Source organism: Rattus rattus, chromosome 2 (assembly GCF_011064425.1).
Source record: "Rattus rattus isolate New Zealand chromosome 2, Rrattus_CSIRO_v1, whole genome shotgun sequence".
Taxonomy (NCBI): domain Eukaryota; kingdom Metazoa; phylum Chordata; class Mammalia; order Rodentia; family Muridae; genus Rattus; species Rattus rattus.
The window spans coordinates 184,933,298-184,951,180 of NC_046155.1; the positions used below are offsets into that span (position 1 = coordinate 184,933,298).

A 17,883-nucleotide genomic window follows, 5' to 3' on the forward strand; every position below is an offset into this window, starting at 1 on the left:
AAATGAATACACAGATCTAGTATTTTCACTGGACCTTGTTGAATATTTAAAATGCAATAGGACTGAGAGCAGAACACTGAATAGAATGCAAATAAACAAAATATTTCAAATTCATATAAAATTTCATGCTATATATTAGAAGAAAATAAAATTCTAACTATAAAGTAGAATATTCTAAATGTATTTACAAATCAAAATAAGTAATGAGATTAATAAAAATAATAATATATAAGTAAATTGTGGTTCTACAATGACCTGCATAATTTTGAGTACAGCAAGATTCAAGGCATTTATGCATTTTTCATAATTTTATTCCTGAAGACAGAGTTTGTTTAAATATTCTATACCTGTCACTGTTGTAACATTGTCCATACTACATTCCCAGTGTATACCAAAGCTCCAAACATGATCATGCTTTTTCCTATTTGGGGATTTGTGACACAAGGGCCGTGACCTCAGATTTTGTGAGTCATTTCTAAACCATTAATGCTTGTCTCACAGTGAATCAACTAATAAAATTCATTGATATTATTTAACGTGTTCATATAAACAGATTTTGAGGCAGTTGTGGGACCCCATTTTCACAAAGTGGAATCTTTCTAGGGACCTTAATTTCCACAAACATAAGTGATGTCATTGACCTACCTATACCATCCTCATCTGTATTTATCAACCATGTTTATCACATGCACTGTGCCCATGAGATGAAGCTTCTCAGGAGAGAGAGTCAATGATTCCTCTAGGGGTGAAGAAACTGCTCTAAAAAGGGAAACATGAATACATATGTAACATCTTCCTCAGTCACAGTGATAATAGTACACGGGGATACTTTGGTAACTGTTTGATTTGCTGATGTGTTTGGCACTTTACAACCAATTTTACCAGACTCAGAGCAGGAAAAATATGTTTACCATAATTTTACTCTTCTTGCTCCTGAACATTCCACTTCTTGTGGCTGATTTTATTTATCCCAGATGCTTCTGGAGAATGAAGCAGAAAGAAGAAAAGAATGGAAACATGGGAATAGGATGTACTTTCTCGATGCATGCAGTAAAACGGCATTTGGAGAATGAATACTTCAGTCACATTTCAAATATACAGTAAGTTGTTTTGTGTTTTCCATGGAATGGTCATCATCAATAATTGCCAAAACTACTGAGTATGAGGAGCAAGGCAAAGCTGAGTCTTTTGTACTCTGTTTTTAACCTGCAAAACAAAAAAAAATAATCCCAAATTCTATTAGAGACTTAATGTTATATTACAACTTTAATTTGAAACAGAGTATTTTTTACCATCAGCTTCACACATATAGAGATGCAAACTGAGCAAAACAACAAATGTGAATATTTATCTATCACATTCATCCCTCTCCTAGACAGTTTCCATATCATAGTAGCCAATGGTATCTTATAAAAAGAATCCCTATATATTTTCAATGACTTTATCCCAGGTGCATTTAGGCAAATGGCCATAAAGTCTGCTAATAATCCTTCCATCACAGTGTAGTTTCTAGTGCATCTGCTTTGGTCACTAATGTTGGTGACACACCTAGCTCTGTACAGCTTTCATATAAATATTCACTTACTTTCATACATTTCCCAGATGTGGTCCCTGTTTATGTTGCGTCAAAAATTGAACTAAGAGATCTTTCCACCACTAATTTCATATTTTGATCTTTGCAAATTCACTGGATTTAAGGTCTTACAAAGTCCAGTATTTATGCTCTCTTTAGAGTAAGGAAGCAATATATGGATGCTGAAGGATATGTTGCATTCTTTGAAAAGTGATATCATTACTATTAGTGATAACATCAGTTATGAAGAATGACATTTCATGAACATTTCAAAGGATTTATGAACTTCCAGTTTCATTTTTCGTATTAACCACATTACACATATTAATATTTATGGGGTGGGGACAATGCAATTCAATGCAGGACTGTCCTTTTATTGACTTCAAATGATATCTGTAAATTGCTGTCCATTATAAACACCCTAACCTTTTACAGAACACATACTGAAAACCACAAGTATGCTCTGGCTTTGGTTTTTTCCATATTTGAAATCAACAGGAACCCTGATCTTTTGCCAAATATGTCTCTAATATTTAAATTCTCAGAATATTCTTGTGATTTGGAATCTAAGTTAAATAGTCTCATTTCTATGGGATTACAAAATCATGAAATTCTCCCTAATTATGTCTGTAAAGAATTCTCCAAGTGTGTAATGGCAATTACAAGACTAAATTGGGCAACAACTATGACACTTCACATAATCCTAAACAACTTCATATCTCAGCAGGTAAGGTAAGGTAAGGTAAGGTAAGGTAAGGTAAGGTAAGGTAAGGTAAGGTAAGGATTGGGTTTTTTTTTGTTCGTGTGTGTGTGTGTGTGTGTGTGTGTCTGTGTGTATTGGGAGAAGGTTGGGGATTCAATCATGAAGTCATATATCTGTTTCTGACAGCATGATTTTATTAGGCCTGGGCAAAATTCTGTAATTCAAATGGATTATTCACAAGCTTGATAGTGCTTCCACATCACCATATATGAAAAAGAGATGAGGGGGGAGATAATAGCTAGCTTTGATTTCTAGAACTGTGCAGAAAAATGTGTTTATAAGTTCTTAGGAATACATTGTATCTCATGCTGCTTCCTGTGTTCTAGTTCCTTCATCTTACTTATGGACCCTATCATCCTGTCTTAAGTGATGATGACAAATTTCCATATCTATATCAGATGGCCTCTGATGATACATCTCTAGCCCTTGCCTTGGTCTCCTTCATAATTCATTTCAGTTGGAACTGGGTAGGGTTGGTCATCTTAGACAATGATCAAGGCATCCAATTTCTCTCCTATTTGAGAAGAGAGATGGAAAAAAATACAGTCTGCTTTGCCTTTGTCAACATTCTTCCAGTCAATATGAATTCATACATGTCAAGAGCTGAAGTGTATTACAGACAAATAATAACATCATCCGCAAATGTTGTTATAATTTATGGCGACACAGACAGTACATTAGCTGTGAGCTTTAGAATGTGGGAATCTCTAGGTATGCAGAGAATATGGATCACCACCTCACAGTGGGATGTCACTCCTAGTATGAAAGACTTCACATTTGGTAACGGGTATGGGACTTTTGCTTTTGGACACCACCATGGTGAGATTTCTGGGTTTAAAAATTTTGTCCAGACATTGAACCCTGTCAAATACTCGGATGAATTTCTGGTAAAGCTGGAATGGATGCACTTTAACTGTGAAGTCTCAGCATCTAAATGTAAGACACTGAAGAACTGCTCTTCCAATCACTCACTGGAATGGCTTATGGTACACACTTTTGACATGGCCTTTATTGAAGGGAGTTATGACATATACAATGCTGTGTATGCTTTTGCCCATGCACTCCATGAGATGACTTTTCAAAAGTTTGATAATATGACCGAGGACAATGGCAAAAATTATAGTTATAGCTGTAAGAAGGTAATATTTCTACTGTTAGATGGTGTTTAGTAGTATCAATATCATAGTTTTATGAGACTGTAAAATGCCGAAAGTGAGTGTGCTAAATATTTTCCAAAATCAAAGAATTTTTACTAAGTAAATCGTGATATTAGTATAAAACTCTAATGTTAAGAGAATAGAGAAGTCATTATGCATCAGTGTAGATTTGTGATTTTATTACATACTAACTGAGTATCATCATATATGTTTTAATACTGAAAATATATTGAGTCCGTCCACAGGAGTCCAGTCCATGATGAGTCCTTGTTTATTAATTCTTATGTATGTTATTATTATTGTAGGGGATTGTTTTAACTAAAGATCCCAGCTCACACTGTTCTGACTCTAGGCTTGTGGAATCAGTTAGTGCTCTGAGAATATGCACACAGAAAATAGTGCTAGAATTCAGTGCAATACATTCATATGTGGGAATGTGTGTTAATAGGTATTTCTTAGTGTATATTTATGTTTCTGTGTTCCTGTATATCAGGGTATATATCTATATCTATGACTGCATCTAGATATTTAGAAAGAGAAATATAGAAGGACGTAGAAATAGAAGGGTTTTTAGATATTTTTGCCCATCTGCCTATGTCAATGAAAATAAGATTGTCTGTTTCCAGTTCTTTCTGTATGATGAATTTTGTCAGTATGTATATTCCTGTATATAATTATCAATTCATGTATCTGGAGGAGTCTCTGTGTTTCGTGTGCTTTTGTGTATGTTTTTTTTTCATTTTTGCTTGTTTGTCTACAAACAATATCATCAATTTATCTGTTTGTCAGTGTCTCTCTATGTAGAGGCCAGTACATATATATGTCTACCCATAAATATTCTTCTATGCTTGTGTTTCTGTGTGTGCATACATGTGTATGTATTTTGTGTGTATCTGTGTCTGTTCAAGGTTTTTCCTGCATAGTCTGTCTCTGTGTACATCTATATTTTCATGTGTGTTTGGGCATGTATGTGTACGTTTGCATAAATAAATATGTTTTTCTGTTACGTGTGAACCTCTATATGGATGCTAGTCTTTTTGTTTCATATGTATGTTTTATATTGCAAACATATTTTGCTGTCTACATGCATGTTTGTGCCTGAGAGTTAATCTACTCTTAAAGAACTAAAATAACATCATAATTTTGCACATCTCTTTACATTCACTGAGAAATTTCACCTACATGTGTCAATATAGCTGCCTTTAAGATGAAATAAGGAAGAGAGTACACTCTAGTGTGGTGCCTGTCTTTCAGCTGTGTTCCTTTCTGAGGAAGAACCCATTCACTAATCCTGTTGGGAAAGAGTAAATATGAACCGAAGAGACAAACTGCAGGAAGTGTATGATATTTTCTATATTTGGAATTCCCCACAGGGCCTTAAACTTAAAGTTAAAATAGGAATGTTTAGTCCATATTTTCCAAATGGTCAACAGATACATTTCTCTGAAGATATAACAGAGTGGGCCGGAGGAAATGCACAGGTGGGTTCAGCCTAATTGTATTAATTTAAATTATACTGTCAAGTGTGTGCATACAAACTTCTTTGAAACTGGTGAAATGAAATTTTTTGTCATGTGAGAGACTAATTTCTAGAATCCTCTATTATGCTCATTGTTTCCTGTTTAAGATGACTTTTTGGAATTTATTGAGGTTTTTCAATAGGCATAGAGTATATTTGCATTATATCAGAATCTGTTTCATTCGTTTAATATTAACTGTTTTAGAAAACAGTTTGATATTATTCCCAGTATAGTAAGCAATATTCTATTAGTTCCATTATTGCTACTACAGAATGATTTCCAATCTGATGATAAGCCATTTCAATGGATGTTTAAAGACTCTGGCTCTTTGTAAGGACAGAGTAAATTCATCATAACCAAGTTACCAATTTTTATAATGGAATTCTCAAACCTGTTTAATAACTAATTCTAAATTTCCAAAACCTCTTACTAACCAGACATTAACATTTTATGATAAATTTACATACCCTATGAACGACACTCTGGGTTTTTCTATTCCATTTTAATGCTGGTATGAGAGTGTTGTCTGCATGAGTACATGTGCATCACCTGCACGTGTAGTATATGTGGATAGCTGAAGATTTATTCAAATCTCAGAGCATTTACAAGAGTTTCATGCCACATAACGGATGCTAGAAATCAAACATGGGTCCTCTTCATGAATAACAATTGTTCTTGAGAATTTAGCCATGGCTCCATCCCTGAATCATACCTTGTAAAAGATAATACTTAGTAAAGGAAACTTGTCTCACCCCATTGATTCTTGCATATTTTATTCAAACAAAGAAGTCTATACTTAGCTGCCTTCTCTATATGGAGAGAAATTGTTAGTAACAAAAACTTGCAGTTGACGAATTTTTAAAATTAAATATCTCATATGCATTTTAGTATAATATAGGTAGGAATGCTGATGTGATTAGTTTTCATGTGTCATATTCAAACTGCCCTGTTTCATTTGAAAGTAAAATCTCATGTTGCTCAGATGGTATGAAATTTAAAGTTACTGTTCTTCAACAATATGATTAAGATTGCCAATTTTAGGGAAAAGAACATAAGAACTGAAATTATACTTGAAGAAATATATATCCATTTAGAGGACAGCATTGAAATCTTCTGTGTAATCTATTCAGGCCTCACATGAGCCTTATAAACTGTTAACTGGAGGAATATAGATTTATAAAAACGTTAACTGTGTTCTACTCATATATAATCTATTGCCAATGTGGAATCTAATATAAAAATGTGAATCATGAAGGAAATATACCAAACATTAGAATCATAGATTTAAATGAAAGTATGTTCATTGATTCAGTAAATGATGAATCAAATAATTATTATAAGAATGGTTAAAAAAATAAACACATAGGGCAGTAATCATCTCTGGGAGGATGCAATGAAATTTCAAAAACTCTGATAAAATGAGATACTGAGAGAGGATATGACAAAGGGATTCTAGTACGTTACAAAATGATGAAAGAATTTCAAACTAATATATAGGGGTTGGGGATTTATCACAGTGGTAGAGTGCTTGCCTAGCAAGCACAAGGCCCTGGGTTCGGTCCTCAGCTCTGAAAAAAGAAAAAAATATCAAACTAATATATAAACAAAATAAACCAAAAGAATATGTTAGTGAATAGTCTAACAAAAGGCATGCTCCAGTTTGTGGACAAAATAGGCAGGTCATGAAGGAAGAGACATAAAAAGTAGAAAATTCAAACTACGACACAGATAAAACAACAAGGAAAAGTGAAAGTCAGAGGTGAATAAGTATGATTAAAAGATAAAATTTAAAACCACCGGGCACAAGAAAAAGAAGACACTCTAGATATCCAGACTATGTCCATTATATTGCAGCAGTACATATGCAAAATAATGTGAAAAAGGTAGACATATGTATGCTAGAAGCATATAAACAGCAACTTTGAAAAAGCAAATAGTCAGCTTTTGAAATGTTATAGTCCTTGACAAATTTTACTTAAAATTTATAGTGGGACAAGGAGCAGATATGAAAGCTGACGGTGAGAACCCTCATTCCTAGAAAGTCTATCTCTGGATAACAGCAGGTTCCACTAGCTTCACCCATTTTTAAATGTAGTTAATTAATTTTTTCAGTCTTTCACTTTACTTACTGATAACCATTTCCTTACCCTTCTCTTCTATTCTTTCTCCTACATTTCACCTCACTCTCATTCACTACTCCATCATTATTCAGAAAAGGGTAGCCTCCACTCTGCAGATATCAACGTGCTTTGGCATATCATGTGGCACAACAACTAGGCACAGATTCATATTCTCCTATTGGGATCAGGAGAGGCAGCCCAGTAGGATAAAGTGTCTCAAAAGAAAGGCACAGAGTAAAATGCAGACATCAGTATTGCTCTTAGGAGTCCCACATAAAGACAAATCTGCAGAATGGTTAAATGTTTAGAATGCCTAGGTCAGTCCCATGCATTATTTACAGTGGTTGGTTCAGTCTCTCTAAGAGCTTAGGTCTGAAAGTTAGTTGACTCTGTAGGTTTTCTTGGGGTTTCCTTTAACTCTCTTGCTCCTAAAATCCTTCTTTCCCCTCCTGTTCAGGATTCTACATGTTCAACCTATTGTTTGGGTGTGGATCTCTGTATCTGTTTCCTTTAATATCTGAGTGGTGCCTTTCATATCATGGATCTATTAGGCTCTTGCCTTCAGGTGTAACAGAATTTTATGGCCAGCATCAGGGGTAAGCTTCCTTCCATGGGATGTTTTTCAAGCTAAACCAGTCATTGGTTATTTACCCACTCATACTCTGCTACATTTTTCCTCACACATATCTTTAGGTAAGACAAATTTAGATCAAAAGTTTTGGAGATGGCATGTTGTCTCAATCCCTACCCTGGAAAATTTGCCAGGTTCTTGGAGATGGACATTTCAGTCTCCCTATCATGCTTTGCTAGGAGACTTAGCTAAAGTCACCCTCATAGATTTCTGGGATTTTCTACAGCCTTAGTTTTCTAATTTCACTCAGACATAACACCCAGTACAAATAGTATCTCCAAATATTCTGTAATCCATTCTCCCCCGGTCATCCTATTATATTCTCATCCCACCCAGCTCCATTCAGTGCATAAACACATTAACCAATGGTGTCTATTCTATTTCCCCTTCTCAGGGGAATATATGGGTTCCACATTTTGCCATCTTTTTTACATGGCTTTTATATGTTTGGCAATTTTAGCCTGCAGCAGACATTCTTAAATGAGTAGAATAAAATTTTTGTCTTTCAAAAAGTAAAAGATATAATTGCCAATCTAATTACGATATCCAGTAAGTTTATTTCTTATAATAAAAGGAGACAGAAAAATATTCATCATGAACAAAATTAAGGACATTAAAAGAACTCCATCATATATAAAAGTAATATGAGGGATAGAAAGATGCATCAGAGGTTAAGAACACTGACTGTTCTTCCAAAAGTCCTGAGTTCAATTCCCAGCCACCACATGTTTCACAACCATCTGTAATGGGATCTTATTCCCTCTTCTGGTATGCCTGAGGATAGTGACAGTGTACTCACATATATAAAGTAAATAAATCTTTTCAAAAAGTAAGATGAGCATAAGAGGTCAAAATAACATATAAACAGCATTCAAATGCCTGACAGAACAATGTCTGTTAAAAATATACCAAATGTTAATGTAACAACTGAACAATAATTAACAAATAATTTTAGTAATAATTGAGCATCAATGGTCATCTTCTCTAATCAAAAAACACAATGAGTTTGGTTTATTTTTAACATAATATTTTCATTGATTCCTTGGGAATCTCACATAATACCCAGTTCCCAGTAATATCTGTCTCTGCATTAGAGCATCTTTTATAAAAATTAAAATGAAAAAGTCCACATCCTGTTATTTTTCTACTCATTGGAACATGGCCAAACTCTCAGTTCCTGCTTTATAAATAGAATGTATTTGTTCCCTGCCAAAGTCTCTCCAGAAGCCCTCAATTGTGAATACCTAACATCAGGTTCTTTATCATATATTTTAAGAATTCTTTTGGATTTGCTTCCTGTTTAAGCTACTTCTTTTCCTTGGATGGTGGGGGAAGGGTCGTGGTGGGGATGACAGTAGGATTTGATACATAAAACTTTCCTGTGCCTCACTCACATCTATGAATATACAATCATTCAATTTACTGCAAAAGTAGTTGCCTAGCATTTTTACCGCATCAGGAGAAAAAATAATGGGGTTCTACATTGTTTATAGTGTTATCAGAGACAGAAACCTTGGGCCTAAATGCAGCTAGGCCACAGACACGGTCAAGGCCCTCAAGAGTCTGCACACCTCATGTACATCATCGTGGTTTTACACTCCAGTCCAGAATATGAAAATTCCCAAGTCTTCACAGTCATAATATGGGCCATGAATATCAACATAGACATTGAATGGTGCAATAGGAACATGGAACAAAAAATGGCCATATGGAGCAGCATGGATCCTGTCATTCCACTTGCCTCTTGTAGCAGTGAAGCTTACTTAGATCAGTATGGCTCCAGGAGAGAGCATGACGTAAGCAGCTTGGGTATTCGCGTGGCCTTTGGTGTTATCACAGGTCATGGGCATTGGCTGCAGACAATCCAGCCTAGACATTGCACCTTTTGACAGTGGCAACCATATATATCTGTAGAAATTTTGGTAAGAAAACAAACCACAGATATCAGCAAAGATGCTGGGTTCCACAGAACCAGGGGCCAGGATATGGACCTTGTTAGTAGTAATGACCCAAATAGCACCATGGCTAAAGATAACAGCATAGGACACTCACACAAATATGGCCATAGTGGGAATTATTGGTTTATTAATGGTTGACATTTTTATCCCTTTGTCCTGTGGAGACTTGATGCCCCAGAGAAGGGAGATACAAGAAGTTTGAAGTGGAAGTGTAAATGGAAGAGTACTCTCTTAGAGAGCAAGGGGAGCAGCAAGGAAAGCAGGCTGGGTAGAGAGGAGATCGGGAAGTGGTATAACATTTGAAATGGAAACAAATAAAATGTTTAACAAAAAAAAGGACCCTCCATTGTGGCCTGCCTGGGGGATAATAAAATATCCTTTATATACATGAAAGGAGAACACATATAAAAATGTGATGATTGGAAGCAACATAATAAAGTTGAACAGAAAAAATATAATTAGATTACTACCTCATTGATCATTGATCAACATGCCTGAAATAATTCTTGAACTAAACATCTACTAATAGACGTAAAGAACAGAGCTAAAATACTAGTCCCTATGCTCAAATAACTTCATTCCATGATTGTAAGCATGACCAATCATGTGCGTATCAGTTAAGTCTAAAACATCACACAAATAAACTAAAGGATAACATTATATTTTACACAAAAATGTGCAGGAAACGCTCTTAATGCAGTCTAGTATCATTTCAGAATTTAAAAAAGAAAAAACAAGTATCTTGCAATCTACGAGAACACATGCTGCAATAATGAAGTTGTCTATGTCAAATTGTATTACATGAACAGGAGTATTATATAATTTCCATTAAAATCAGAAATGAGGCCAATTTTTGTAGTGGTACATGCCTTTAATCTGCATTCTTTGAATTATGTGTGATGAGAATCTCTAAGCCTTTGTGGCTACTCAGACTTTCGCAGTGACTCTTTTCTAACGGGGGCTGAAATGGATACTCTGCCTTAAGTGAAACGAACAGAATTTGGACAAGGAAATGCATGTTCTCAATTCATCCTAAATATGTCTTAAAATCTTAGTGAGAAAATGAATAATGAAAAATACTACCAGTAAAAGGAAGAAAAATCTTGTGCTTTGATCTATAAAGGAAGATGAGAACTAATACTGTAAAGGGAGACATTTTTTTTCACACAAAAAAGGAAGAGTTGTGGTTAACCAGATTTCTAGAGAACATGAGTTGAATCTGTAGATATTCAACTCTGTGATGACAATAGGAAACTAAGAAAGAAGGGTGGAAATTCAGAATGAAGATATCAGCAAAATTCCAATGCAGCATATAGATACCCATCATGAGATTCATTGGAAAACCAAAGATTTCTTAATTTAAGAAATACTTGAATTAACTTCAAGAAATCTAAATCTTCCTCAGTTTTTCACACCCTTTGCAGGCTCTATATGAGGCCTTATTTGAGGCCTTGTTTCCTGTTTTATATGTCCTTTACTCCTAATTTACTTCTATGTTGCTGCTTTTAAAGAGTAATTGTATGCAAAGTGAGGAGGAAAGGTCAATTTGACTCATGGATTACACTCAAGAAAAGAAAAGCCATGGATATGGATAATGCAACTGAAACTCATTAAATTCTGCTTACTGGCTTGTTCTGCATGATTTCTAATAATCCACTGGCTAGAGACAACATTGTTCCCAATAGGCTGAGCACTCCTACATCAATTAACAATTTAATATATGCCTTACATATTGATGACAGGCTAAAGTGATGGAGATAATTTTTTAATTAGGATTCTCTGTATCTTTATATTGTGTTATGTGTTTAGGGGAGAGAAATTAACTAGAATAACAACTTTGAAATCTCTGTAGTGTTTGCACACAGAACACTAACAACTTTTGCTCATGAATTTCAAGGGTTGGGAAAACAATTCAACTTCTCCTCAATTTTTTCCATATATTGATGTCTGTCATCATACAGTGCACTAATTAATATCTGGCAATCAGTTGGTATATATAAAATTAGTTCATTAATATCACATGCTAATGTAGTATAATTATAGAAGCACGTAAGCAAAATTTCTGTTTTGCAGCATAAGTCTACTTTTCATTAGATGCCAACTTCTGTATGCAGTGCTGATTGTGGTCCTGGATATAGAAAATTCGGGAAGGATGGAATGGCAACATGCTGTTTTCATTTGCAAACCCTGCCCGAAAATGAGATTTCTAATGAGACAAGTGAGTATTTCCTGCTGGAATAAGTTCTTCAAACAGATCATCATCTTGTTTCTCTATTGGAAAGCTTAAGTGTCCTAAAGTGGAAGTTAAAATAAATATGTCTGGTTCCTAGTTAGTCATTATAGGAATAAAATAATTTAAAATGTCCTTATTAAGATAAAAGTAGATATTGTTCTATATTTTGCCTCCTTCAAAAGTTATAGTAGATGCCATATTATCAACCAAATAGTTGTGAGAAGAAAACTTCAGTGCCAGTTTACTCTAGACAAGATATTTTCTAATGTTTAATGTTCTCAAAAAACATACATAGATCATGAATCTTTAAAGTATTCTTTATGTTGTCTTGATCTATGTACGCTTACATAGCTCTATGGACACATTACATGTACAGAAGCACAAGGAAGACAAAGTTAGCCATTTGACTATGGTTAAAAAATAATCCTTATTCTCTGTAAGATGAATGAAGACGGCAAATAATAACTTACAAAATTATTATATTTTGAAGTTAGTATTTCCTTCCTCTATTCATATTCATAATAGTAATTTTACATTTTGTTTACTTAAAATTTTCCACAGTAAAACACATAAAATTGTTTTGATCTGAAAGGAATTAGCCACAGATTTCAAATGACATTGACACTACCATAGCCCAAGTTAATCAAATACTATTTAGTCAAGAGGAACTAAACACAAATGAAAAGCATGCTGTTATTCTGGTCCATTTTTTATCAACATATGTAATTAAAGTGACATCTCATAGGGACATTTATTTGTCAGTAAGGCGGCTTAACAGTTAAATCCTTTCCCACTAAGCATGATGGTATAGGTTTACCTACAGATCTCATCAAATTGTAAGGTAACCATTTCTACCTGTTTCTGTGTTTCATGCAGTTCCACATTGAGGCATATACATAAAAATTCAACAACACTATTTGGAATAGGTAACCTTGGTGTATAAAACAAACTCAGTGTTACCGCCAAGACCAACATATTCTACTCAAAAGCAAGCTTTTTTTGTATTTTTTGTATTCTCTTTTAAAAATAAATTAATAATGGCTCTCCACAAATACATTGTTCCATGTAAAGACTTCTACTAGAGTACATTATCTCTTATTACAATCTTCAATGACTCAGTGCAATGGCTATCAGGTACAATGGTGGAAATTACAGACATTTGTACCTTCAGTAATAGGCTGCCTTCTTTTTATGAAAAGGTTTAGGAATGTGGTGTTACTACTGCATAATTGAATAAATTATGAATTTCTTTTAGTTTTGCACGAACAAACACCAATGTTATATTCATATAAATTTCTAGTCTCACTCTCACTATCATGCTTCCCTTTTATATAAACAAAATTATTATCATGTTAATGAGAACTTCTCTTACTTTTACCTGCAAAGACACTAATAAATATAAACACCCATGATAAAAGACCACAACAATACTGTAAAATAGACAAAAAATATTTGTTACTTTCATTTCCATAACGATGATTAAATCCATTACAAAATAGATTCCATTATTTCATGTAGCAGTGACATTCAATGCATTCTCAGCAACTAGACTCATACACGGCAACATGCTTCCATATGCTTACATGAAATATCCTGTCAGTCAAATTGCTGAAGTTGAACTAACAATACCTTCATTTCTCTATTAGATATTGATTTGTGCACCCGATGTCCAGAGGACCAATATGCAAACAGAGAGCAGAGTCACTGCATTCCCAAAGCTGTTGTATTTCTCAGCTATGAAGAACCCTGGGAATGGCAATTTCCTTAATCTCGTTGTGCTTCTCTGCATTCACAACTGTGGTTCTTGGGTTTTATGAAGCATCCACAGTACTCCCATTATCAAAGAATAACTGCTCTCTGATCTACATCTTGCTCATCTCACTCATCTTTTGTTTCCTCTGCCCCTTGCTCTTCATTGGCCATCCAAGCTCTGCCACTTGCATCTACAACAAATCACATTTGGAGTGGTATTCACTGTATCTGTTTTTCCACTGTGTTGGCCAAAACAATTACTGTCATTCAGCATTTGAAATCCAGCCTCCTGAGAATGATAGAGTATATTCTTGTTTCAGGGGCTTCTAAGTTTATCATTCCCATCTGTACTCTCATTCAAGTCATTTATGTTCAGTCTAGTTTGGAGTTTCTCCTCCTTCTGTCTGATATTGATGCACAATCTGAGCATGGCCATATAATCATTGTTTGTCATAAGGGTTCAGTCCTGCCTTTACTGTGTATTGGGATACTTGCCAGTACAGCTGGCCTTTGGGGAGCTTCACTCTGGCTTTCTTTTTCAGAAATCTTCCTGTGCTTTCAATGAAGCCAAATCCATAACATTCAACATGCTGGTGTTCTGCAGTGTCCTGGGTCACTTTCATTCCTGTTTACCATAGCAAAAGGCAAGATGATGGTGGCGGTGGAGATATTCTCCACTTTGGCCTCCAGTGCAGGGATGCTGGATGCATCTTTGTTTCCAAATGTTTTTACGTATTGTTCAGACCAAACAAAATTCTCTTCAAATGGTCAGGGTAAATCATCTTCCCATGTTCATATTTCAAAGTTCTCAAAAATATATACTTGGTTCTAATCACCAAATATTGGATTATATTGCCATACCTATCTCTGTGTTTGGAATGGCTCTCACCGTTTTCTGTGACTATATTGCTAGCAATACCATGTTTATGACATTCCCATTGTCTCTAAAATCTTCTACAATATTTAAAACAATCTTCCTCTTTAACAGGAGATAATGAATTTCTGATGCTATATAATAGTTAAGAGTTATTCAAGGAGCACAGAAGGAAAAGGAATATTTTTACCACCAGGTTGTTAGAATATTTAAAGATGAATTGTTGTCCCTTGCATTCATAATTACAATATCTTACAGGGGACTGATTAATATTGAGGTATTACGGATCTTACAAACACTTGTAAATTTCTACAATGAAATATATGTTCTCTTCTGGGCATTATAATGAACTGAAACTATTTATGCCCATAATCACACACACACACACACACACACACACACACACACACACACACACACACACACACACACACACACACTGGAGAGAATGAGAGGGAGGAGAGAGAGAGAGGAGGGAGAGATGCAAATAACTAAAATTACAGTTTAAAAAAAAAAAAAAGATATAGGATAGAAGAATGATACAAAGACTTTATACTGGGAGTTTGCTTCTCCATGTTCCCTAAGATGTTAGTATACAGGGACCTACAAAGAAGGATCACAAATGGGTAGAGATGACTGGAAGGCTTATTTTTAAACACTTTACATTATAACGCTCATCTTTAGAATATCATCAACAACACCCTTGTGGTGTCAGAGAAAAACAGTCTCTTGAAATAATCTCTTCTCTGTGTGGTTTAACTGACTCTATACAAAAGATCAACTTTGACACCTTTTAAGTAACCCAAGACAAGCAGGTTGTGCAAGTCAGTTCTTAGAACATTACGCAATGGGTTTTACTCAAAACTCCGGGGACTACTGGCTATGACATTTCCTGGTATTCTGTTTTTAAGCAACTTGAAAATTGCTCTGTCAAAGGCTTTAAAGAACCACATTGAAAATTTCATGGGAAATTCTTTGAATCTAGAGATTGCTATTAAGAAGATGACCTATTCTACACTGTTAATGATACAAATCCATGAGCATGAAGATCTTGTCATTTTTGTATCTTCTTTAATTTTCTTCTTCACCAATTTGAACTTCTTATAATGATCTATACTGTCCTGGACATTTTGATCTGGTGTTCTCTCTAGGCCATGTTGCAAAGTTTTAAGTTTATCTATTTGTTGCTCAATCTCATCTATGAAATTTTCAACTGTTTGCTCTAATTTGTTTTCTAAGGCACATACTTTTTATCTAGAGCACTGTTTTGTGAAGACACAGTAAATCAGACAATAAATATTGCAGTAATAATAAATTCAAAGTGTCTAATTTATTTAAATCTATTCCTGTCAAACCGTTCGATTATCATCACATAACATTATTTATTACGTTTCTCATCTATGTGTATATGTATGTATGTATGTATATCATTATTACATGTATGTATATATAATCAATGTATAATTCTTATTACATGATCCTGAAAGCCTTTATGTGTTTTCCCCTCTGCTGTACAATTCAAGAACACCTCAGTCCTCTCCATTTTTTTTTGATTGCGGGGTTGTCTGACAATAGATATTGAACAGACTTCAGTGCTTCTCAGCAGGATCTTTCTTTTTTTTTGTTTTGCAGCTGGCAGCCTGTGTGCTGATCTCAAGTAGCCTGTAACAGGAACATTCAGGAGAGCAAGTCTGGCTGTCCTCTAATCCTGTGTAGACAAAGGGATACAGAGAAGCTATCAGGAAAGACTTCCTCTTCTGTAGATGCTAATCAACTCACTGTGTCTGTCAGAAAAGCACCTCCTACCTTGCAGGAAGTTGAATTCCAGAATAACCTGGCCTCCCAGAATCGGCAACCACCTGCTCAAATCTAGCCAGCCTGGGTGGTGCTCCTCCCTATAGCTGTCAGCTTGGGGAATGGGGAGGCGGACCACTCACAGATCTCTAGTATACCCCAGATACCCAGTCAATTCCAATTCACACATTGCTGAAAGAAACTTTAGATTTCCTACCCAGATGTAACTTTTTGGTGCTGGAAGGGCAGTGGACCTTTCTCAGGTTAGTTGAGTTCTAATAATCAATATGATAGGCACCAATTTGTTGCAGTAAATCTCAATAAAAATAAGCCCATACAAAAAACACACAACTCAATTACAATATTTAAAACTGTTACCTAGTTAGTCATTTGTCACTACACTACTGTCTTTCCCAGCTATGGGATCCCTTGCTGTTGTAGCTTCTCAGAACAAGTTTCTGTCCATTCTTCCCCTCCCCCTTCTTCAGTCTTTTTCCTTTACTCACTCTCTTGCCTCTCTGTAACCTCCAGCCCAAAGTTTCACTTCAACTGCCCAATCATAGGCTGTAGCCTATTTTTTGACCACTTAAAATAGGGGAAGGTTCACATGAATTCAACTGAGTATGTGATCTACTCCACATCAAGGACAGCTCTTCTTGAGTAAGTAAAATTAACATCAGAATACAAACATCAGCAGGGCAGTCCACAACAGGATTAGATATGTGAATTAAGCTTTAGCAACATTTCTTTTCTGAAAGTGATGATGTGTCCTTCACTGTCTCTTTTGAAAAATTTTTGTTGAAAGTCTATTTGCTAGACATGAGAAATGACTATACCAGCTTGCTTCTTGGGACTATTGGTTAGGAAAAAAAAATTCATCTTTTCATTTCTTTTATCTGAGCTAATGTCTACTTTTATTGCTGAGGTATGTTTCTTGTATATAACAATATGATGGATTCTGTTTTTCCATCCATTCTCTTAGCCTGTGTTCTTTTTTGTTTTTTTTTTGTTTTTTTTTAATTAACTTGATTATTTCTTATATGCATTTCGAGTGTTATTCCCTTTCCCGGTTTCCGGGCAAACATCCCCCTTCCCCCTCCCCTTCCTTATGGGTGTTCCCCTCCCCACCCTCCCCCATTGCCGCCCTCCCCCCAACAGTCTAGTTCACTGGGGGTTCAGTCTTAGCAGGACCCAGGGCTTCCCCTTCCACTGGTGCTCTTACTAGGATATTCATTGCTACCTATGAGGTCAGAGTCCAGGGTCAGTCCATGTATAGTCTTTAGGTAGTGGCTTAGTCCCTGGAAGCTCTGGTTGCTTGGCATTGTTGTACATATGGGGTCTCAAGCCCCTTCAAGCTCTTCCAGTTCTTTCTCTGATTCCTTCAACGGGGGTCCTATTCTCAGTTCAGTGGTTTACTGCTGGCATTCGCCTCTGTATTTTAGCCTGTGTTCTTAAGGGTGGAATTAAGCTAGTTTATATAGAGGTATGTTATTGATATATTATTGATC

At 35.4% G+C, this 17,883-nt stretch overlaps 1 pseudogene; it reads left to right on the plus strand.

The window, feature by feature from the left end:
- Positions 1-903: 903 nt before the first annotated feature.
- On the plus strand, positions 904-14,484 carry LOC116893499 (annotated as a pseudogene).
- The last annotated feature ends 3,399 nt before the right edge of the window (positions 14,485-17,883 follow it).